This window comes from Diabrotica undecimpunctata, chromosome 1, assembly GCF_040954645.1.
Source record: "Diabrotica undecimpunctata isolate CICGRU chromosome 1, icDiaUnde3, whole genome shotgun sequence".
In the NCBI taxonomy this organism is placed as follows: domain Eukaryota; kingdom Metazoa; phylum Arthropoda; class Insecta; order Coleoptera; family Chrysomelidae; genus Diabrotica; species Diabrotica undecimpunctata.
In genome coordinates this window covers 46,876,260-46,901,578 of record NC_092803.1, presented here as the reverse complement: position 1 = coordinate 46,901,578, position 25,319 = coordinate 46,876,260, and the positions used below count along the sequence as shown (strand labels likewise).

Below are 25,319 nucleotides of genomic sequence, written 5' to 3'. Positions count from 1 at the left end.
GAACCTAACTTAAAATACCCTTATAAAGTTTAAACTGTATGTTCGATGGCGTGGCCCGTCTCTACCGAACCTTTGGGATAGACGGGCCACAGTGTATCGGTATAGATGGGCTAATAATAAGTATTGGGTTTGTATTATTCAACAATTTTTTTTAATAATAAGTATTATTAATTATTTTCTATATTGTTACAGGTTACAATATGCCTTCATATTATAAGCGGAAATCTACTGTTGAAAGAGGTAAATGGAGCGAAGAAACACTACAAAATGCGGTTGCAGCTATCAGAGAAAATCGCATGGGACTAAATCGAGCTGCAATAACTTATGGCATACCTCGAAGTAGCATACAGAGAAGAATGAAAAATAATGATCTAAGAAAACACAATCGTCTTGAACCTTCTTCAACTCTTGGAGATGAGATCGAGATGAAATTAGTGCTGCATATTAAGAAATTGCAAAAGTATGGTTTTGCACCCACTCGTGACCATGTACCAACTGTGGCGTTTGAGTTAGCAGAAAAATTTAATGTAAGCCACAAATTCAAAAGAAACAACAATAAAGCTGGTTTTGACTGGTTGCAGTCTTTTTTACGGCGCCATCCAGACATATCAGTGCGAAAAGGTGAAGGAGTTTCTTTGGACAGGGTAAGTAAGGGAACCAATAGTCAACTAATAAATAAGCCGGAGCATATTTTCAACGTAGACGAGACAGGTTTGCAGTTAAATAACAGGCCTGGACATGTACTCGCGTCTAAAGGATCCAAGAATGTCCCTGTTATTTCATCAGGAGAGAAAGGAGAAACGATTTCTGTGATAAGCTGCTGCAATGCTGAGGGCGTATTTTTACCTCCGTATTCTATTTTTAAAGGAAAAAATAGAAAAGAATAATACGCGGATGGAATGCCACCTGGAGCAATGTTTGTAATGTCCGAAAAATCGGCCTACGTAAATGCAGATATTTTTTTACATTGGCTAAAAAATCTATTTATTTCTCGAAAGCCTCAAGGCAAAGTTTTGCTGATATTAGATGGACATACGTCCCATACAGCAGCAGTGGAAGAATGCGCCAAAAACAACGAAATTATAATGTTGTGCTTACTCAGTCATACCACGCATTTTCTGCAGCCGTTGGACCGAGCTTTTTTCAAATCTTGAAAGGCTAATTTTTACTCGAAATGTCAAAACTATATCAGAAATAACCCAACAAGAAAAATTACACGTTACCAGTTTGGTGAGTTGTTAGGAAATGCGTGGAAAATCTCAGCAACGGTGAAATATGGAACATCTGGATTTGTTGTCACAGGAATTATACCGTTTAATCCCGATAAAATTCCAGAGCACGCTTTTTTGTCCACAAATGAGAGCTCCTCAGCTATAGTAGAAGAACAAAGTAATACAGAATAGATCTAAATATTTTAGATGAACCAGGTCCTTCACTTGCAGGCATTACTCTAGTCGTTGATAAAGAAACTGCAGCTGGTACGTCTAATGTTGAAGACTCAAGTGTAACACCTGGAAAAGTATTGGACACGTTATCGCCTGTACCCAAAATTGATGCTGCAAAAAAGAATGTAAGGGGCCGAGCAAGAAGAGTGGCGGAAATTCTGAATTCTGCAGACAAAATTCAAGAAAAGAAGATAAAGAAACAAGAATCAAAAAAGAAAACAGTTTCAAAGCAGCAAAACAAAAGGCGTCAATATAAAAAGTATGAGTTAGATTCGTCTGATGATGATATGAATGCAAAAGTGCCAGCTTTAGATGACAGCGAAGACGAAGACAAATTTAATGAAAATGAGTGCATTGGTTGTGGTGAAGATTACAGCAAAACATCCAGAGAAGATGACTGGGTTCAATGTTTGATTTGCAAACACTGGTGCCATGACAACTGTACAAAATTTGAAAATGTTTGTGATTCATGTGGAAAAATTGCTAGTAAAAGGAAATATGTTAACATCATTATTTTATTTGTTTCAAATTAGCCCAACTCCACCAATAACAATGGCCCATCTGTACCTACGTATTGGTATAGATGGGCCAATAAGAAGTATTTATGTTAATTTCTATAACTTTTATATTCCTCAAGTTACATATTTTTTATTTTGCATAATAAATATATAAACTATAATAAGTTAAAAAGTGTAATAATAAGAAAAACTATCTTTTTCAAAAATCGTATCATACACTAGTCAATTTTTCAAGTAATCAAAGTGAGAAAAAAAGTGGCCCGTCTTTCCCGGACTTACCCTATGTAAAAGATGAAATAAAAAATAATAAGGAAGTAATGCAACGTTACAACTGTCAGGGATTCTCTCATGGATCAAAGGCAATGTGGCTCAAAATATGTTTAGTGCAAAGATAATTACTCAGGCATTTAATGCCAAAAAGACAGAAACACTGACCCCAAAATGTGAAAACTGTAGCGAAGCCATACATAGCCATAAAGGGGTTGTTCAAAGATACAAGATAACAGAAGAATACAAAGTGCACCAGTAACAGAATCTGTCAGCTACGCACAAGCAACCAGGAAGACACAACAGCCGAAAGAACCAAAGTCCGTGGTCAATTTTGAAACAGCAATAATTATAGCCAGCCGCAACGAAGAGTTGAAGAACTTTATGTTTTTGTTCAAGAAAATGACTAGTATAGTTAGCGCAATGGACAGTATTGGTGAACGCAGGACTGTCTAACCAGTTAAATAATCTACGGATAGAGTCACCGAATTCAAATAGGCTAAAACAAAAAATCAACTCTCTGGACAAATTTGCCAACAAACTCGAACTAGATATTGTAGCTTCACAAGAAACTAAAATAACGGAAAAAACAAAAACAAAATTTCTGAAATATGATGTCTACACAAATGTCTACAGGGCCACACCAGGAGGCAATCTTGTATATAGAACATTCAATGGGTAAAACAAGGAGAAGGATTAAGGCCCAAGCTTCTTTAAAATCTATAAAATATTCAAAAACTGTAGCCGAAAAACAAAAAAAAGTACATTTAGGATATAGAAAACCATAGGTAGTATCAGTCTCTAAATATTAGTTGATAGCATATCGATAGTAGGTAGTAATAAAAAAGAATTACAGGAAAGTCTAACATGAAACGAAGAACAAATTTTTTACCGTTTTTACCTTTTAACCACAGTTGTATGACTGGAAATACTTTATCGATGTTTTGACTTCCAAATAGAAAATTTTATATTTTCAAATGGTTTTCCACTTGGAAATCGAAATGTCAATAAACTAATTGCAATTAGATAATTGCGGCAAATTTCCAATAAATATTAATTACTTTATTAGAAGCCATAATTTTAGTTTATATATATTATTGGTTTTAAAACATTCCACAAATATATTTGCTAATAATGTTGATGTAGTAAATATCCATTATTTATTATTTGAAAATAAATATTATCTCAATATAAAGTTAATAGTTTAATTAAAGCTGATATATTCAATCTTTTTTTAGTCAATATATTATTCTCTCATTTGGAACTTTTTTTTAGTAGTCTGTGCTATAAACCGTTTATGTATTTATCAAAACATAGTAAAATATTATTAGGATTTAATTGTGTCTTCGATTAGTTTACTAAAATATATTGTGGTTGTGCTGTTGGTTTCTTTTGACTGTGGACTTAATCCATTGGCCGAACTAAAATTACTCTTATAATTATATCTCTTATACTCATTATATTTATGATTATTAATAACCCATTTGATAATAATGATTTACAATAGTAATTCACACATATATTATACAGGTACCTACATATATATTTTGGTGGGCATTTTTTTTATTCTATACTAAATACTAATACTACTAATAACTATTAAATTATATATACATATATATGTTACGAGCAAAGCCCGAAATTGGACAATCCTAACATTGTACACAAATTATTGTCCATTTCTAGCATTGTACCCCCAAACTGTACAATGTCCGAAATAATCAAAATAATTGTCGAAACGCTCATCGGTTCGAATCGATTATTATTGACAAGCGACACATCAAATCAAAAATTAAAAATCGAATCGAAGAAGAAATTGTTCTACAATAGAGATATTGTTAGTGAAACATATCAAAGCTTCAAGAGATAGATACATCACTATAATATAGGGAAGATGTTTGTAAAACATCTTAGATTTTCAAAAGATATGTATGATAATTTAAAATAATTTAATTCTACGAATCCAAAAGTCAAAAACGCTGGTTAATTATGGATTTATAACCTCAATTGATGTTTGTTTGTCGTATAACAAATGGGGAATAATCGTAAAAATCGATATGAATCGATATCTGATATATTATCTCAAACTGACGCATGGCTACTTATTGAAATTTGAACATTGTACAGCAATTCTTTTATACAAAGTCCGACGATTATATATATTTCGGAGATTGTACAGTAAAGGGGTACAATGCTAGAAGTGGACAAGATTTTTTGTACAATGCTAGGATTGTCCAATTTCGGACATTGCTCGTAACATATACACATATATATATATATATATATATATATATATATATATATAAAATATATTTGAGTTTTCCAAAACTATATTTTTAAAAAATATTTATTTAACACAAAATAGTAACAATAGGTTTTACTACGATAAAAGCAGAATCTAGACTAACTAACAATATGATTTTTTATACAGAAAGAAATATAATATTAAAAGTATAACATTCGGAACGTATGTTGTCTTAATCAGCGTTCTTCAGTTCACTGGACTTGGGTCATTACCTCATTAAAGCTTAGTTCGTAATTTATGGGTCGATAACTCCTCCTCTCCTAGAACGAAGCCTGTTGTGGAAGTTCGATTGTTGGCCCTTCTTCTTCCTTCTTTGTAGAATTGTTTTTCTTTGTTTTCGCTATTTTCCTTTTAAATAGAACAATAATTGTTATAATTATTCCAATGTACAATAGTGTTGTCCAAATACTTGGAACGTGATACACAGGCGTAGTTTGTAATATGGGTCTTAATTCATGATTTGGAATATCTTTAAGTTTTAATGAATTTAACGTTATTTCCATTGGTGCTATTTTAAGAATGTCGAGATTTAATTGTGGTACGTTTATCATCATTGGTTGTCCTGATGTGACATCTTGAAAGGTTAACTCTTTATTCTGGAATATAATTTTACATGGTGTGTTCTCTATGAGATAAATTCCGTTTAGGATTTTTATTTGCGTCTCTTCTGCACATTTAATGAGTATTTTTTCTTCTTTAGGAAAGACAGCTAAATATTGGTTAATTTCTGGGATAATTTCGATATGGTTTAATGGAATTTTCGCTTTTAAGTATTGGCAGTGTGTGGAGATGCCATGAAATAGAATTTCATCTTTACATGAGTGCTCGTGGTTGATTTGGAGATAACCAGGACATTGAAAGATCTTACCATAAGTACAAATGTCATTTAGAGGAATCGTTATTTTTTCGTTTTTTAATAAATATCTTGAGTTTGGTAACATGATAACAAATTCTGACTTACTTTTAGTTGGGATTGGTAATAATTTATAAAGGTCGAAATTAGATTCATAATTAATAGGAATTGAAAGAAAATATTGTATTTGGTTCTTTTCTATTTTACATGTTATTTGTAAAATAGCTTCGAAATCTAAAATGTTTTCATATTTTACTTCAAAGGGTAGTTGTGTTTTATAATGTGATGAAATTTTTTGGAGTTCATTATATAATTCACTGGACTTAATAATGCTAGGATGTAATGTTTTTAGTTTACAAAATGTAATAGAATTTTGGACATTTTCCATTGTATTGAGTATTAGGTTGTATGTTATTATAATTTCGTTAAACATGTCTTTTAAATAGTTGACGTTTTCAAGATTTGTTTGGAAGTCTACTATATTTTTTATTGCCAAAATTTTTGATTTTAAATTAATTTCATTTTCTTGTATGTTTTGAATTGTTTCATTAAAATTATTGATAATTTCGTGACTTAGCGAATACTGGTTATTGATTTGGCTTTGCAAGTTTGCTTCATTCGTCTTTAAGTGTTCTAGTATTGAGTTAATTTTTTCGCCATCTTCAGCATCTAGATTTCCTGTTACAGCTTTAATAATTGAACCGAACCCATTGATTATACCTCTTTTATTTCTTTGCAATTTTGTATGTATGTTTAGATTTTCAAATTGTTCCTCAATGTTATTTTTGACGGACTGTGCTAGATTAACATAATTTTTTGTTTCGTTATTAAAAAATTTACAATTAGAAAGATTATTTTTCAGGTGATCATACTGTATATTTAAGCTATAATATTCTTCTAAAAGCGGATTTAAATTGTAGTAATGGACAAATGTGTGGCTAGATTTTTGAAGTTTTGCAGGTCCCAATTTGATTGGTAGTATGCCTAGATTATGGGTAACATCTTTTATTTGGATTGCTGCGCATCCGATTGCGAGGAACCTGAAAATTTGTAAGGTTTTCTTTTAGGTCGTTTGACGTTAGAAAAGTGGATATTTTCGGCAGTATTTTTATGTCGAGTAACTATTTTCGCGGTTTTCCTCTTTTTATTAATTTTGCTTATTTCTTCAGCATTGTATTTATTTTTTGTTTTACCTTGGAATTGTCTGTTACGCACAAATATTTTAGTGGGGATTGTTTCAGGCAATTCTTCTCGTTTTTCGTTAGATTTTGAGATTACTTTTTCTTTTACGTTTTGTAAAGATTTATTGATATTAGAATAAAGTATTTTCATCTTTTCTTTATGGTTTGAAATATAATTATTTAAAACTTGTTGCTCGATATTGATATCAAAAGGAGAATTATTATCTATATGTCCCGTAATCAGCTCGTATGGTTTCATTTTTGTTACTGAATGGATGCTATTATTATAGGCTAGTAAGGCATAACTTATTTTATGTTCAATATGGTCATTTTTATATTCTTTTTGATTATTTAGTAGTCTAACGTGTTCAATGATCGTAGAATGAAATCTCTCGGCAATTCCATTAGACTCTGGATGTTGAGAGCTTATAAAATGTACTTTTACCTTGTGTAACTCTAACAGTTCTTTGACAACTGAATTTTTTAATTCGGTTCCATTATCAGATATTATTTGTTCTGGTATGCAGTGATGAGTAAAATATCGGATTAATGCATTCGCTACTTCAATGCCTTGAGCTGAATTTATTTTGTATAGTTGACCATATTTAGAAAAAGAATCTATTATAGTTAAAAATTTTGTATTTTCCAACGTAATCGAATCTAGGTGTACAATTTGGAAGGGTTTAGTTGCAGTGGGTGTTATATTGAACATGGGTTTGACAGGTTTCCTGTCGTACTTTGTTAATTGGCAAATTTCACAATCATTTATGAAGGTTTGGATAGATGCTCTTTGATTCGGCCAATAATATAAGGACTTAATTCTACTTTCTGTTTCATCTAATCCTCTGTGGTTTTGTTTTCCTTCGTGATAATTTTTTATTATTTCCTCAATTTCATTTGGTGGGATATCAATTAGCTTCTTGGTGCATTTAATAAGAGATAATTGCGAAGATTTGAAATATTTTTGTATGACGTTACTAAATATTTCATATATAGGATCTTCGAAGTACAAATGATATTTAACTTTAGGTGCTATATATTCTTTTACAAATTTAACTATGTCGCGTTCAGTGTTATTTTTTGAGAATTGTACAAGAATTCTTTGTTTTTTATCATAAAGTTTTATAATAGATGGTGCTGCTGGTTCGTAATTAACTTGAGAAATGATAATTTGATTCATTCCTGTGTTTACCGAGCTTTCTGATATAGGTATACCTGTAATCGGATTTTCTTTGTTTGTATGGATTGTAACACCGTCGCTATCATGGGAATCTTCATCATTGGCATCTTGATCATTTATTATTTCATCGGGTTCAACAATCAAAGACTCCGAATCTACATTATTTGGGGTTCCTAATAATGTTTCATCAAAATTTTCTATATAGTCGAAGAAATTTGGAGGTGTTTCGGGTTCTATGTCTTGAGTTTCATTTGCATTTAATCGTATTCTTGATAGACAATCACTATTTGTGTTTAGAGCACCTTTTTTATAAACAATCTCATAGTCATACTCTTCGAGTTTTAGTCTCCAGCGAACTAATTTTGAGCTAGGATCTTTTAACGAAAATAGCCATTGAAGAGGCTTGTGATCTGTCACGAGAGTCACACGACGACCAAAAATGTATGGGCGGAAATATTTAACAGCCCAAACTATAGCGAGGAGTTCTTTTTCGATCGTAGAGTAGTTTATTTCTGAATCATTCAATGTTCTACTCGCATAAGCAATTGGTAGATCAGAACCTATTTTTCCTTGACTTAAAACTGCACCTATTGCAAAGTTACTCGCATCTGTTGTCAGATTAAATGGTTTCGTAAAGTCAGGGTACTGTAAAATAGGTTGATTTGTAAGAAGATCTTTACAAATATTAAAGCATTCAACATAATCTGCGTCTTTAATATTTATTTCGTTATTCTTCTTCAGTCGCATTGTTAAGGGTTTTGTAATTTTTGAAAAATCTTTAATAAATTTCCGATAATATCCCAATAGTCCTAGGAATCCTTTTAATTGTTTCGTTGTAGCAGGTATTGGGAAGTGTTTTATAGCCTTTATTTTTTCTGGGTTTGGCTTTACTCCGTCTGGAGTGACAATATGACCTAAGTAGGCCACTTCTTTTTTTAAAAATTCAGATTTGTCCAACTGTATCTTAAAGTTGGATTCACGTAATCTCTGGAATACTTCTCTTAAATTTATGAGATGTTCTTGGAGGCTGGTACTAAATATTATGATATCATCTAGGTAGACAAGGCATTTTTCGTTTTGTATGCCTCTCAATATGTTATCCATTACCCTCTGGAATGTAGCTGGGGCATTTCTAAGGCCAAATGGCATCCTTAAAAATTCATAATGCCCGTTTTCGGTGTTGAAAGCGGTTTTTGGGATGTCTTCTTCTGCCATTTCTATCTGGTGAAACCCAGATGCTAAGTCTAGCGTGGTAAAGTACTGACAACGCCCTAATTTGTCCAAGAGATCAGTAATATTTGGAAGTGGATATCTATCTCCTAAGGTGATAGCATTTAAACGTCGGTAGTCAACTACAACGCGAAATTTAGGTTTGTTGGAGGCATCGAGTTTTTTAGGAACCACCCAAATCGGTGAGGACCATGGAGAACTAGACGGTCTGATGATATTTTGGTTTAACATGCCTTGAATTTGATTTTGGACTTCTTTACGATATATTTCCGGATATCTGTATGATTTAGAATATATTGGAATCTCGTTAGAAGTTTTTATATTATGTTTTATTTTATTAGTGAAAGACAATAGGTTGCCCTCAATATGAAAAATGTCCGAATATTCTCTTATTAGTTTTAAAATGGAATTACGCTCTTCGGTATTCATATGTTCGGTACGGATTTTCGAAATATCAAATTTAAATTTTTCGGTATATATAGAATTAAGATTGGGATGATTTATTTGTTCGTATTCATCGAACTTTTCAACTTCTATTGGTGAACTTAAATCAACTTTAAAATTGGACTCTGATGAGTTCGTAATAGTGCATAGGGCTTCATTATTAACAACTCTTGTAATACATTGGGGAATTTCTAATTTTCCTAATTTTGTATAAGGTACAATTACGTCACCATTTTCTATATTTTTTATGTTTAACCTAATTACTTGTTCGGAACGTGGAGACACTACTATACAATTCGTGCTGCCAGCGACCGGTCTATAATAGAAAATTTTAATTGAGCAAGTACTTAGGTGTTTTTAGTAAATTATTTACTAAATCAATATTTGCTTGTAATAATTTTAAATTATCTAATCCTAATAAGCAATCGAAATAATCGTGAAACTTAAATATATGATAATTTAATTTTAGCGGCTTTTTATGCCTAAATATAGACGAAGAAGGAATTACGGTACAGAAATTTTCCTTGGTTGTTCCAAGAGCAGTAGAAATTTGAAATGGTTTTTTGTATATTGAATTTTTAAAATATTTGTCACCTATTTTTGGTGTAATAAAAGATTTAGTGCTCCCGGTATCTATTAAAACTTTTAAATTATGTTCAGGGAAAATTATGTACGGCAATTCGCATTCTTTGTTAGTTAAGTTTAATAACTCTACATGCTGTGGTTTTCTTCCGAGGCTAGCTCCTCTAAAAAATGATCTTGGGATGAACTTTCAGGACAATCTATATTATCTATATTATAAAGTTCTTCCGCGATAATATTTTTATTTTGGCTTGCAAAATTATTGGGGTTACGGAAATGAGTCCTATTTTGGAAGTTTTGTGTTGGTCTGTACGTATTATTAGTTGTTGTACTCATTGGAGTAGGGTTTGGGAATTTTCTATTCGGATTTGGCTTGAAAGCATCATTGTTTCCATTAAAATTTGAATTTTTGCTTGTGCTAGGATTATTTTGGAAAGAAGATTGTCTCATATATTGAGAATTCGGAGGATGTATAGGGTTTTTCTGTGTTGAAAATTGATTCCTTTGTGTGTATTGAATTTGGGGTTGATGTATAATTTGTTGGTTTTGTCGGAAATTGGATTTTGGCCTGGATGAATAATTATTATTTTGATAAAGTTTGTGATTTTTACTGTGAGAAGAATTATTTTGTTCGAGATATATTTGAAAATCGTTTGTCAGAATGCCTAATGCAGAATTTAAATCTGGAGGATTCTTTGTACGCATTAGGGTTCCAAGAGGTTCTTTTAACCCACGTAACAGTACTCTTAATGCTAAATTCCGGAAAAAGCTACCGAGAATATTAATCTCAACCATATGTTCGGTTTTTGTAGACAAAACAGATATTTGATGATTTAATAGGTGTTGAATTCGGTTATAAAAATCGAATGGGGATTCATTGCCTTGTTTTAAATCTGAAATTTCTATGCTTAAAGTATAAATATCTCTTTTATCTGAATACGAATTTATCAAAGCATCTTTTAAATCCTGCCAAGTTCTAAGAATACAAGAAGAAATATTAATTGCGGCTTCGCCTTTTATTTTTGCTATTATACTTGACATCAAATATTCATTTTGAAAATCATTTACATCCGCAGCATTATAAAATTTATTTACAAGTTTTTCGCAAATTTCTAAAAATCTAGGAAGTAATGTATGATTTCCATCAAAATCTGGAATCATATCTAAGTATTCTTTCTTTAATTGTGGAACTGCCATTTTAAATTTATTATTTAATTTTAATTTTTCTGAAATTATTTTATTATTACTATTAAAATGTAAATTAGTTAAAATTGAGTCAGAATCTGTATCTGAGTTACTACTCTCTGAATAATCAGTATCTAGTGTTAAATTAGGCTCTATATATGACATTAATTCACTTACAGTAATGTAGCGATCTTGTCCATGGAATACCTTGCTTTGGAACTGGATCTAGAGACACTCACAATATTCACTTGAAAGTCCCTCCGGTATAGAAGTACGAATCTTCTCGTCAGGTTACTCAATTCGCCCAACTGGAATTCACTTCGCGAATATGGTTCAAATGGTCAAAAAATCGTAGAAACGAACCGAGAGTTATATTCATTAACGCCCGTTTGACCATCCTACTGACTGCGCCAAATATATTTGAGTTTTCCAAAACTATATTTTTAAAAAATATTTATTTAACACAAAATAGTAACAATAGGTTTTACTACGATAAAAGCAGAATCTAGACTAACTAACAATATGATTTTTTATACAGAAAGAAATATAATATTAAAAGTATAACATTCGGAACGTATGTTGTCTTAATCAGCGTTCTTCAGTTCACTGGACTTGGGTCATTACCTCATTAAAGCTTAGTTCGTAATTTATGGGTCGATAACTTATATATATATATATATATATATATATATATATATATACACACATATATACACACACACATACATATATATTTTTTTAACACAGCGCTAGGGCACAAACCCGGTTCAACACCTCGGAGCTTTAGGCCCTCTTTGTGTTTTTTTTATTTTTTTTATTTCTTTTTTTTTTATTTTATTTTTATTTTTTTTTATTTTTTTTACCTCTTTTCACAATAAAATTTCATAATTTTAGTTTTATATTAATAATGTGTTTAATTAGGATCTCATAGATACTTTTATCTTTAGTAGCCATCAAAGCATGTAGATGAAAAGGTTTTCTTATATATTGTGTAATATAAATTTGATCTATAAAATAATCTATTTCTTTTTTTTTTTTTAATTTACAATCTAATATCAAATGTTCTGCGGATCCTAATTCTCCACATTCACAACAGTTTGTGTCTGACAGTCCTATTTTATGTTTATGTTGTGGAACTAAGGAGTGGCCAAACCTAAGTCTACATATATATGATATAAATACCTTGTTGCCTTGATAGTCACTAAACCAGCTTTTAGATGGGATCTCTGTTTGGATAGTTTTAGAATACAGTCCCTTTTTGGAATTAATACACCATTCTTTCCAGTTGATTTTGTTAATATTAATATAAGCATAGGCGTCATTTAGTGTTAACTTATATTCATAGTTAGTATCTAATTCTGTAGCACTCTTTGCTAGTTTGTCTACAATTTCATTATTTTTCAAATTGCAATGGGCTTTTATCCAACAGAATGATATTTCTTTACATTTAGATTTAAGTCCAATAAAGTTTTTTATTATTTCTATAATGATATGATGGTAATGTTCGGCCCACTTCTCCAATTTAGTTAGAGCACTTTTGCTATCTGAAAGTATTACGAATCTATCATTATTACATCATTACCTTATTAATGAAATATTAGCATCTGCTCCCCAAGTTATGTGGCTTACTGCTCGTAATGCATTATAACCTTTTTCAGCTCTTGTTACAACATATTCAATATGATCTTTCCAGCTCATTTTTCTATCTAGTATCATCCCCAAATACCTAACTTTAGGTTGAACTTAAACTGTAAGTTTTCCATTTTTACTAACTTTGGAAGCTTTTGTTTTCTGGAAAATATGCAAACTTGTGTTTTGTTTACAGATATCTTTAAATTTAACTGATCCAAGTCATCAAGTAAATAATAGTATACTTGATTTATCATGTTGCAACCATTCATTTTCTACCTCCTGTTGGTCTACGTAAATGCATATGTCATCTGCAAACTGTAGTACTTTACCTTGGTTACTATTTACTATGCTTTTACCTATTCCGAAGTATAAATAGCATATAATGTTGGGCTTAGGATACTTCCTTGGGGTATCCCAGTGTTTGTTATCATGGGGCTCACTAGTTTGTTGTCAATTTGAATATATAAAATTCTATTACTGTATAGTTTATAAATTTTCCAGCACAGTATATCTGGGATTCCTATTTTCTTCATTTGGTGATATAGTATTAATAAATTAACATTAACATAGGCATTTTCTACACCTACAAATGTAGCCACGACTGATTTATTCTTAGAAAATGAGTTATAGACATCCAGTATCAAGTGTGATAAGTTTTCCATTGTTGAGCATGATTTCCTGAATCCAAATTGCGTTGTAGAGAGTAGGGAATTTTTCTCCAATCAAAATTCTAATCTTTGTTTAATCATTCTTTCTAATGTTTTTAAGATACATGACGATAGCGAAATGCCTCTGTATGAATCTGGACAATCTGCGGGTTTATGTTGTTTGAGAATTGGGACTATAGTATATTCTTTCCATGAGTTTGGAAATTCCATGCTTACCCATATATGATTTATTATATTCAAAAATTATATTTTTTTTTGAATAGGTAAATTATATAGCATACTATAGTGAATAATGTCCTTTCTTGGAGCTGAGTTGTCGTTATCTTTTAAACAATTTTTAAGTTCTTCCAAATTAAATATTTCTGTTAGAAATGTACTGTCTTCAGTGATTGTATTCATTGCATTGTTCGTTGTATATGTAATTTCCTTCTCGATGACCCAAGGTCTGGCAATTTTGTTAAAGAATAGTTTGGTCCAATCATTTTCTACTATTGGATTATTAGGTGGCTTATAGGCATTTTTTAATTTTCTAATCTCACTCCATATTTTACTAATGAATGTATTTTTATTTAAACTATTACATAAATTTTTCCATGAGGCTCTTTTACTATTTAAAATAATTCTTTTTTTTAGCTTCCGCTTGCTGATACTTTAAATAATTTTCGTGATTAGATATTCTTTTAAATTGTATAAAAGCCTCTTTTTGGTGTTTAATAGCCTCCCTACATTCATTGTTCCACCATGGTTTATTAAATTTTGGATTAGTCATTTTTCTCTTCTCTGGGATGCTAATTTTACTAGCTTCATTTATAGAATCGTAAAATATTTCATATTCTTGTTCTATATTTTCTTCTATATTATCTTTTTTTTTTCATTGTTTAAAAGATAAGAGAAAACTGCCCAATCCGCTTTTTTAATATCCCATTTAATTCTATTTCTAATTATATCATTATTATCATTATAGGTATTTACGTTACTATCATGTATAAACTCCATAACTACTGGATAGTGATCTGAACTAAGTGTTACGTAAAAATATGAGTCATAGTTTTAACCTTTAAACATGTTTTTATTCACTAATAATTCTGTTTTATTGTAGAAATTTTGGCGAAGGATCTAGATTCAAATTATGGTGAATCATCCAACTAGATGCTTCTCGATTTTTCGATGCAAGACAATGCGATCTTTCGATGCTGTTCTAGTATATCAGGATTTCGTATATAAATACAACATTTTTATATGGAGGGACAGTTAATTCTCAAGACCCGCGCTCGCGAATTTGTTACGTACGGATATAATAAATTATTGTCAGATAAGTTAATATAAATAAAGAAATAAATTAAATCCGTAAGTGTTATAAATATTGAACCTTTTAATAAATTCACAACAAATGGTGTCAGAGTGAGATCGAACATAAATTAGACTTATAATAATAATACAAGTGAATATTTGTAAATTGTGAAAATGACGACGATTTATGAGCTGACAGTGACTAATTTAAGAAGACATCTCGAAGACAGAGAATTAGCTTCTACCGGAAAAAAGGCTGAGTTAGTCCAACGACTAAAGAACGATTTGCTAGAAGAAGGACTAGATCCAGAGACTTATATATTTGAAGATGCTGTCATCTCGTCGATTTCGAAATTGGAGAACAAAGTTTCTGACGATATTTCGAAAGTTTCTTCTGATGTAGCCAAAGTTTCCGGCGACATCGCTTCTTTAGAAAGCAAAGTTTCTAACGAGATTTCTTCTCTGGAAAGCAAAGTTTCTGCTAACATCTCTAAAGTCACTTCAGAGATATCTGCTCTTGACGATAGAGTGTCTTCGTTAAAAAACCAAGTTGCTGCCGATATGTTGGCCTTCGAAGAAAAGATATGGAAAGAGATGGAAAGGAAGATGGAGGAAACAGGGACAGCAGAGAGAGGAAACAATCCAATTACAGTGGAGATAAAAGAAGACCAGACGAAATTTAAGTTGGAGACACGGCCGAAATTTGAAGGAAGTGGAGGTTCTATTCATGTTAAAGTCCCAACTTTCGACGGAAAATCATCATGGAACAACTACATGAAACAGTTCGAATCAGCCGCAAGAGCGAATGGATGGTCTGAAAAAGAAAAGGCTGTAAACCTGACTATCGCTCTTCGAGGAGATGCCTTAGATGTGCTTCAGACCATAGCCGTAGAGGAGACCGATGATTTCGAACAACTGAAGAAGAGGTTAAATATGCGATATGGCCACGAACATTTGGAGCATGTATATCAGTCACAGCTTAAAAATCGTAGACAGAAGAAAGATGAGGCTCTTCAAGAATATGAGGTAGATATTGCCAGATTAGTACGATATGCTTATCCAACAGCTCCCGAAGACATGATGGAAAAATTGGCCGTTCAAACGTTTATTGATGGTCTTCGTGATCATGAAATGCAGAGAACACTACGATTAGCTCGTCACAAGACGCTGGTTGATGTCTTATCCGCCGCCCTCGAATACGAGTCAGCTACGCAGGCCTCTGGAGGATACAGTAAAGTTAGGACTGTAAAAGAGGAAGGAGATGAAGATAAACTTGACCAGCTCGTTAATATGATGAAAATTATTACATGCAAGAAAACGAAGACCATAAAATCAAGAAACTCACCATCAGGAAAACCAGAACGAGTTGGCTTTAGGGGAGCAGCTTCGACCCGGAACTTTTCCAAAGACCCTCTTATACTAATAGCTTCTTTGAAATGTCGTGAAGATAGTGTATATGTAGATGGAGAAATAAATGGTAAAAGACATACGTTGTTGGTGGATACCGGAGCGACCAGAACCATTATACGCCCGACAGTTATAAACAGCCGAAAGAAACTGTTACCAACGAGGTTACGACTTCGGACCGCTACAGGTGAAAATGCCAACATTCATGGAGAAATCCAGGTACAATTGGGAATTGGGGCAGAAAAGTTTGTCCATACTGTTATAGTTGCTGACATCGAAGAGGATATTATATTAGGAATGGACGTCATGAATATGCATGGATTCCAATTGGATTTTAAGAATAAGGTAATCAAAGTTGGCAACGAGGAGGTATTTCTCCATCCACATAATGACAACACTGTGCAAGCAGCAATTACAGAAGATACAGTCGTGCCTGCGAGAAGCGAAACGATCATAGTAGCGCGACTACAGGGAATTGTAGACGAAGGGAGACCTGTTATGATGGAGCCTTGGAACCACGACGATGAGGTTGGCCGTGGAATCATAATTGGTGACTTCGGCTAAAGAAATTCCTGTGAGACTTATCAATGTCAACGACTACCCAGTGACCATAAAGAAAGAGACAAAAGTAGGAACTTGTGTACCTGTGACATCCATAATCCGTCAGGCGACAACATCTGATAATTCCAACGACAAATTCGACCAAATGGTTGCAGTTGCAGGACAGTCTCTAAATCAGATGGAGAAAAGGAAATTAAGGGAATTTCTTCGGCAGTATCGTGATATTTTCGTACCGAAAGGAGGAAAGACGGGAAGAACTACGGTTGTTAAGCATAAAATTGATACTGGTAATGCTAAGCCAATTCGTCAAACAGCTCGACGATTACCACAGGCGAAAAGAGAGGAAGCTGAAACGATTGTTCAGGAAATGAAGAAAGACGGGGTGATAGAACCTTCTACGAGCCCATGGGTCTCTCCGGTGGTCCTGGTTAAGAAGAAAGACGGAACGACGAGGTTCTGTGTGGATTACCGTTTGCTGAACAACGTTACCAAGAAAGATAGTTATCCTCTGCCTCGGATCGATGACACATTGGACACATTGGCTGGAAGTAAATTGTTTTCTACTTTGGATTTGAAGTCTGGATACTGGCAGGTAGAAATGGACCCAGTAGATAAAGAAAAGACAGCCTTCGCCACAGGATCTGGATTGTGGCAATTCAACGTTATGCCATTTGGACTCTGTAATGCTCTTGCGACATTTGAGAGGCTTATGGAAAATGTGTTGAGAGGGTTATCTTGGAAAACATGCCTGGTTTATTTAGATGACATAATCGTCTTGGGGGAGACATTCGAAGATCATTTGAGGAATTTGGAAAACGTTTTTAATCGACTTAAAGCTGCCCAATTGATGCTAAACCCCAAGAAGTGCCAGCTATTTCAAGGTAAAGTCAATTATCTGGGTCATATAGTCAGTAAAGAAGGAGTGGCCGTGGATAAGGGAAAAATCGATTCCATTAAGGAATGGCCAAAACCAACTGACAAACATCAAGTGAGAAGTTTTCTTGGACTATGTACTTACTACCGGAGGTTTATTAAGAAGTTTGCAGATATCGCTAAGCCATTAACGCGACTTACAGAGGAAGCAAGAGAATACCGCTGGGATATAGACTGCCAAAATGCCTTTGAAACGTTGAAAAAACATCTAATAACAGCACCAATTTTAGGGTATCCACTGCCAGAAGGAGAGTTCATCTTAGATACGGATGCAAGTAATGTGGGAATTGGAGGAGTGCTGTCTCAGATTCAAGGAGAACAGGAACGAGTCCTCGGATATTTTAGTAAAGTTCTTTCAAAACCTGAGCGGAATTATTGCGTCACGAGAAGAGAACTTTTAGCAGTAGTTAAATCAGTAGAGCACTTCTATCAATACCTCTATGGCAGAAAGTTTCTAATCCGAACCGACCATGCCGCCCTTAAGTGGTTGATGCAGTTTAAGAATCCAGAGGGTCAGATAGCCAGGTGGATCGAACGACTCCAAGAATACGATTTTAAGATTGAGCACCGGGCCGGAGTTAGCCACAGAAACGCTGATTCTCTTTCCAGAAGGCTATGCCCAGCAGAGTGTTCCCACTGCAACAAAACGGAATCCAAGGAAGCAGCAGTGCTAAGAACGACGATTGTCAACGACGACTGGACGCCTACTAAGATAAGGGCAGAACAAGAGAGAGATCCAGTTATACAGAAAATCCGAAAATGGAAAGAGGAAAACCGTCGACCACCTTGGCAGGAAATATCAAACCTATGCTCAGTAGTTAAGACGTATTGGGCCCAGTGGGACTCATTTATCATCGAAGATGGCTTGTTCAAACGAGTCCTGGAAAATGATGACGGTTCAGAGAAGAGAAGACAGTTGGTGATCCCGAAGAGCAGAATAGCCGAAGTACTTCGTCAGTTACACGACAGTCCATCGGGAGGGCATTTTGGTGTAAGGAAAACCCTTCAGCGAATTCGGGAACGGTTTTATTGGATGAACAGTTTGGACGACGTAAAAGACTGGTGTAAGAAATGTACTATTTGTGCTACGAGTAACGGGCCTCACCGAAAAAGGAGAGCTCCTATGAGACAATATAATGTTGGAAGCCCGTTTGAAAGAATAGCTTTGGACATTGCAGGGCCATTTCCAGAAAGTGAAAATGGGGGCAAGTACATGTTGGTAGTAATAGATTACTTCACTAAGTGGGTCGAGATTTACGCACTTCCAGACCAGAAGGCCGCCACCGTTGCAGATAAGTTGATCCAAGAATATATCAGCCGATTTGGAGTGCCTTTGGAGATCCATAGTGACCAAGGCAGGAACTTCGAAAGTGATCTATTCCAAGGAATATGTGATAGACTAGGCATGAAGAAAACAAGAACTACCGCGTATCATCCGCAATCGGATGGTATGGTAGAACGAATGAATAGGACAGTTGGCAAGTATTTGACAAAGATGGTGTCCGATCATCAGCGAGACTGGGACCAATACCTTCCGTTCTTCACAATGGCCTACAGATCTGCTGTTAACGAATCAACAGGCCAGACACCAGCCAAAATCCTATTCGGACGCGAAATGCGACTACCTTGTGATCTCGAGTTTGGATGTCGACCTGGAGAAGATGTAGCAGGTGAAGATTATGTGATCGAATTACGAAGAAGAATGGACGATGTACATGAGTTAGCCCGTTCCCACCTTCAGATCGCTAGCGACCGAATGAAGAAACGGTACGATACACAAGCCGAAAAGGGTTGCTTTAAGAAGAACGACAAAGTATGGCTGTATAATCCCAAGAAGCGAAAAGGTTGTTCTCCCAAATTGCAGCAGTTTTGGGAAGGTCCATACCTCATCATGGAGAAGATCAACGATGTCATCTACCGAATAAGCAAGATTCCGAGGGGAAAGCCGATGATAGTACACCATAACCGGCTGGCGTCTTTCGAAGGTGACCACGACGTAGATGAAGAAGTGGAAGTAAACCAAGTCCAAGACGTGTCTGACCTCACGTTTGAGGAATTCATGGGTGCCTATGGAGGTACCGGTAAAGCAAGACATGGTGTTACCACTGAAGAAAAGCAAGATCTACTCGCGCTTCCCGATGACTACTCGCTGGCCCTTACCATCCCGGCCAGTATCAAAGACGCACCAGGGTTGGCATCCGTCTTTCAAAGGAAGTTTGGTCGAGTTGCAGAACTTCAATGTCAGGTGCCAGCTCCCGGTAAAACCTTGAAACTCCAAGATGCATCACGTTACCTTTTCTACCTGGTAACAAAAGACACTGCCCGTGACCAACCTACCTACCGAGATGTATGGGAAGCCTTACTTTAATTGAGAGAGCACGTACTAGAGTCCGACGTGCAAAAGTTAGCCATGTCAAAGTTGGAGTGCCGCCAATTAGATTGGAGGGTTATCCGAAATATGGTGGAGGAGATCTTTAAAGACACCGAAGTCCAGGTGTTAGTCTGTTGCAATCCGCATAGTTACTGGTGCGGAGAGAAAACCGTCCCTTGTCATTTTTATACAACTGGAAGTTGTAAAAGAGGGTCCAGTTGCCGATACCAGCATACCGTTCCAGTTCTAGTCCCAACAAGGTTCCAGGAGGAACCATCTTTTGAGAGGGGGGCAATGTTACGTAAAAATATGAGTCATAGTTTTAACCTTTAAACATGTTTTTATTCACTAATAATTCTGTTTTATTGTAGAAATTTTGGAGAAGGATCTAGATTCAAATTATGGTGAATCATCTAACTAGATGCTTCTCGATTTTTCGATGCAAGACAATGCGATCTTTCGATGCTGTTCTAGTATATCAGGATTTCGTATATAAATACAACATTTTTATATGGAGGGACAGTTAATTCTCAAGACCCGCGCTCGCGAATTTGTTACGTACGGATATAATAAATTATTGTCAGATAAGTTAATATAAATAAAGAAATAAATTAAATCCGTAAGTGTTATAAATATTGAACCTTTTAATAAATTCACAACATAAGACTTATATTTTCGGTGTGCCAATAGAACGTATAATAGATATCTCTTGAGAAAATTGTTAGATCTATCGCTGATTTGCTTTTATTCAGGGAACCCCGAATTAATGTTTCAGAACCATCATTTAAGAAATTATGATCAGTTTTATCACATCCCCACATTTTATTATGATAATTGAAGTCTCCCCCACTAAAAATGGTTTGTTACAACTATTGAAGAACCTAACCCATTCATTTTTTGATATACATAGTTTAGGCTTTGCATATACCGAGTATAAATTTAGAATAATATTTTTTAAATTGACTTGTACTGCAATACACATTACATTATTTATTTTATAAAAATTTAAGTTATTCCAAAAATTAATCTTTTTTTTTATTAATATTGCTACTCCTCCATAACCATCGGGTCCATCTTCTCGAAACATATTATATCCAGAAAAGTTTATGTTTATATTTGGTTTCAACCAAGTTTCACTCAGTAATATAGCTAAAAAATTATTTTCAAATATATATTTTTCAAAATGTCCCTTATTGTGTATTATCGATTGTGAGTTCCATTGTAAGATTTTTTACTTGTTAGATCCATTTAAGATTTTTTCTAAACTGTCTTTAAATTCTTCCAAAATTTGTTTATTTTCTGTAGGCAAAAAATGTTTACCTAGAATATTTTTAAATATTGTTAATATATTTTCACTAAGATTTTTGTTTATCTGAGAATTTTGTGTTATTTGTTTGTGATACATTAGAATGTTCTTAGGAATTGGTAGAGGCGGGTACTCAGAGGTCCTAGGATTTGTCAAGATATTTTCATGTTCTTCCGAATGTGGATAAACAGACTTATTTTGTGTAGCTTCGCTCCATTTTTTTTTTGTTGTTATTGTATATCTATTACCTACATTTGATGTTTTTAGAGCTGATGTGTAGCTATTATTGTATTTTAATTTTGCTTCTTCAAATGCCATATTTTCGTTTACCGTAAGATATTTAATACCCTTTTGTTTCTCAAATTCAGGACATTTTGCTCGGTCTAATGCCGAGTGTTTTCCAAAACAAAATATATAGTTGGGCTCCTGTTAAGTTGCATGCTTCAGATTTATGTTCTTGTCCACATTTTCCGCATCTTTTTTTCCCTCTACATTGTGTCGTAACATGACCATATCTTATACAGTTAAGGCACTGTATTACTCTAGGAATATAAAGTTCTACCTGGTATATCATTCTCTCAATGAAAACTTGCTTGTTTTGGTATCATTTGTCCTCTGAAAGACACCACTATAGTACCCGTCTCTATCAACTCGTCGTTTTATTTTCTTTTCATTCTTTTTACACTTAATACCTTAAAATTACCGTATCTACAATCAATAATGTCTTTTAATTCGTTTTCTGAAATACCTTTATCGACTCCTTTAATTACACCACTTTTTTGAACTAAAAAGTTTGGAATGTATAAGTCATAATTTTTGTCTAACAGGTTTTTACTTTCTATTAAGATATTTGCACTTTTATAGGAGTTACATTCAATTCTAACTTTATTTCTACCATGACGCTAATATTAACTATATTATCTTTTATTGTAGGTTCTGCATTTAGTATTAAACGTACTGTTGCAATTTTGTGTAACTTACCAATATTTCCATTTTTATTTTGTAAATAAACAAAATATGGCCCTTGATCTCCTTGTGTATATTTGTTTTTGTTATGTGTAATTAACGACTGATTTACATTAGTACTATTAGTATCGCTTACCTGAAAAGTTGGAAATAAGTTGTTTGGTTGTGGTTTTAATACCTGTGAAGCCATGAAACTTGTATTTTCACTTAGCTGTGTTTTTTTTCCTTCATTATCCAAATCCATAGTATTAAAAATATTAATGTTCTTTCCTCGATCGGGTGGATGGCCTTTACCAATTGTATTGATTTCCATTATAAAATTTTAATACTTTAACACACTGACACCGATCTCACACTGAGAACGATCAATTCGCTTCGAATGCTAATTTGACAAATATATACTTTTTCCAAATCAAGTTTTTCAAAGATAATAATTTTAATTTTCGATAATTACCAGAGGAAATTGATTACAACACAGTATCTACTAAAAAACCGCCAAAATTCAATATTTTTCAGAAGAGATCTAAAAAATTATGCTAAAATATATTAAATATTTCCTTAACAATGGTAATAGTTTTATTTACGAATTATTGTATGGTATACAATAATTCGTAAGAATACCTAGAATAATTATATAATACGATCGAAACTTGTGCTTAATTTTGTTACGATGTGTTTAACAGTTTTTGCATACCTAATAATTTTGCAAGCCAGGGTCCGAAAAACATTGCAAATTGCAAAGAAGATACAAGGTATCTATGTAAACAAAACTTACCATGTCATTTAAGCATTAGATTAAGGAGGCAAAGAAATAAACCAAACAAAAGAAATAGGTGAAGGAATCGTAGAGTATTACCATAAGCTTTCCATGAACAGGAATAAAATCAGTGATAATATTGCCCCGACTTTGAAAAAACCTTGACTCCCTAAAAAGAAGAATTCGAGGAATCTCTTTCATCCCTAACGCACAGTTCTTTTAGCCCCGATGATATTCAATTTATTTTTCTTAAAAAATCTTCCAGAAATGGCGAAAAAAACCCTGCTTGACATGTTTAATCACATATGGAACAGTAGTGATTTCCCTTTAATCCAGAAAAAAGTAACAATCAGTCACATATTTTATTTTAACAAATCTTCACTTTTATCTGAATCTCCCTAATCTGCTCTATGAGCAAACTATAAGAAAAAATAATACATAAGAGACTAATATAGTTTTTGGAAACTTACAAATTATTGATTCCTGAAAAATCCGGATTTCGCCCATCCAGAAGCACACTTAATAACATTATTAACCTAGAAAGTCATATTCACGAAGCATTTGCTATCAAAGATAAATTTCTAGCAATTTATTTTGACATAAATAAAGTATTTAATTCTACATGCCATAAAATCATCATAAATAAACTACAGCAATTGGAACTGAAAGGCAATATAATAAATTTCATCGGCATTTTTTGATCTCGAAGAGGATTTTAGGTTCGCATTTAAGGTACAATATCTTCAACTCCTTGGACTCACAAGGGTCCATTTTAAACACAACGTTATTTTTAATTGCTATGAACGGCATCTTAAAAGACTCAAAGAAACCAGTTTTAGCTAGATTTTAAGCAGATAACATGATCGTGTTTATCATAGGAAAATATCTTAGCACTATGACTCAAAGTATTTAGCAATGCATAACATTCGTTGAACGTTGGTCTATATAATGTCTGGATACAATTTCTCCCCAAACAAAACAAACGCATATTATTCTTAAAAAGAAACGTAACAGAACTGCAATTACCATAAAATTTTTTATAAAACGGGAAATTAAACTAAACACAAGGAAAATCATATCGAAAGACTAACTCTTTAATGACAGAAGGGCTTAAATTTATTAATATGGCTTGGGGATCTGATGGTCTGATGCTACTAAAAATATACAGAAATTTTATTCGTTTGAAAATTGATTATGGTGTGTTGCATATACATCTGATCGCCCTTTAATATTAAAATGCCTAGATACTATTCACAACACCACATTAAGAATAATTCTAGGAGCTTACAAAACAACTTATGTAGAAAGCCATATAATACTACGAACTGGGCGAACCAACTATCTTTAAAATGATAAATTCTCAGTATATTATATGCCTTAAGAGAATCATGGCTTTTATCAACTCCTGCTCATAACAACACTTTTTGTAATAGTTTTAAATCATTTTTTTAAAATAGCACCTCCCCACCACTTTTTTATATTAGAATTCACTGCTACATATCAACGTTTAATCTCCAAAATCTTTCCAGAACATGGTTAGTAAATGGACACAGCATTCCTCCGTAAATTATTAAAACCCCACATGTAAACACCCACTTAACGCAATATAATAAATATGATACCAATCCAAGATTATAAACAAATAGTCTCAAATTACATGTATTACACACAGATCTACCCTGATCTATCTCAAGGTATAGGAGCAGCAATATTCATAAATAACAATACCAAATACTTATTTAAGTTTCCCAGTTTATACAATATCTTAAATGAATAACTTTATGTCACATTAAAAGCGTTTAAATACATTTCCAGAGCACAAAAGAAACACTCTTTAATAATATCTGACTCGCTCAATTCACTAAGCCTCATACAGAAAACCTTCACGAACAACACATCTATTAACATCTATCCACATCTATTAATCAAAAAAATATTACAAGTCTTCGTCAAACAGATTCAAAAATAGCTTTCCTTATCTATCCACATCTATTAATCAAAAAAATATTACAAGTCTTCGTCAAACAGATTCAAAAATAGCTTTCCTATGGGTTCCCACTCACTCTGGAATCAAGGAAAATAAAAACGCTGATCGTTGGGCTTACACAGCTACGCAATTACCTTCATCGGCGAAACAATCAATTCTAGCCTTAGATATAAAGCAGCTATTAAAATCTATGACCCTCAAATTATGGAAGGAAATATGAAAAACATCTCCAAGCAAACTAACAGAGATAT

At 33.4% G+C, this 25,319-nt stretch overlaps 1 protein-coding gene across 3 annotated transcripts in view; it reads right to left on the bottom strand.

Annotated features, from left to right (window-relative positions):
- The window catches only part of LOC140448853 (Ig-like and fibronectin type-III domain-containing protein 2), a 1,058,385-nt gene that overhangs the window by 636,223 nt on the left and 396,843 nt on the right, over nucleotides 1-25,319 (bottom strand). The gene's annotated exons all lie outside the window — the stretch shown is intronic.